Below are 1,033 nucleotides of genomic sequence, written 5' to 3'. Positions count from 1 at the left end.
AGAATGTGTGGCATAAATAAATAAAGTAGACGCAGAGGATTTGCAGATTTTGTCCTGGAAGTGTTTTACATTGATTTCATTGAAGGAGGAACCTCACGAAAAGCCCACTTTGTGCTTAGAACTAAAGAACAATTGGAAATATTACTGAAGGCATCGTGCACTTCATTGTCTGTCGAGGTGACTCAACGCCAAGTCATGTTTCAAAAAGGCTCTGTAACTCGGCCAGTAAACTGATATCGTGTTTAAACAGAAATCGCCAAGGGTGCCCTAAACGGAAGCCCCTCAGTCATGTACCTTATCAGGAAATCAACTGCCACAGGAAAATATCGGAAATAAATCAACTGACCCGAGAGTGACAAACAAGAAAATTTGCCAAAAACGGGTCAAAGGTTTAGAGAATTGCTGTTACAGAGAAACGACACGAGGCTTTCGAAAGATAGAAAAAAGAATTGAGTGCCTACACTGTGGGAAATCTCCGAAATTGGACAAATGTAAAAGAACTGCCGCAGGTCATTTGAAATACTTCCGGCGAGTTCATAATAGTTATTGTAATCCGCCGAAGGCCAATGAACAACCGAAGAAAATCAATGAGTATTTCGTGCCTACAGAGAAGCGACAAAAAAGTTTGGCGAGCGATGAAGGTCCCGAACAAAGATGCTTATTACAAACAAGTGATTCTCTTCTAGAGAACATCACGTGAGTATGTATATATTGCTCATTACATGGTTAACAATACACAGTTCTGGATAGACAATGGATCAGTAGACATCGACTCATTTTGCAGCCTTTGTTTACAATCGATATGTTTCAATTTGCTTATATCCAAATGTCTTCATTAAAGAAATGGAGGATTTTATAACATGTACTGTAAGATGTATTAATGAGAATGTTTTTGTTAGCACATCTAATTTAAACAGTTGCAGTTGATGCTGTTTTAGAGCTTGACCTTCAAAGAAAATAAAAGTTTAAATTACCACCTTAATACATGCCCACTTGCAGATTTCTGTTATGATGTCCCCTCTCACAGCTGCCC

Source organism: Montipora capricornis, chromosome 13 (assembly GCF_036669925.1).
Source record: "Montipora capricornis isolate CH-2021 chromosome 13, ASM3666992v2, whole genome shotgun sequence".
NCBI classification, from domain to species: Eukaryota; Metazoa; Cnidaria; class Anthozoa; order Scleractinia; family Acroporidae; genus Montipora; species Montipora capricornis.
This window is presented reverse-complemented; position numbering follows the sequence as displayed.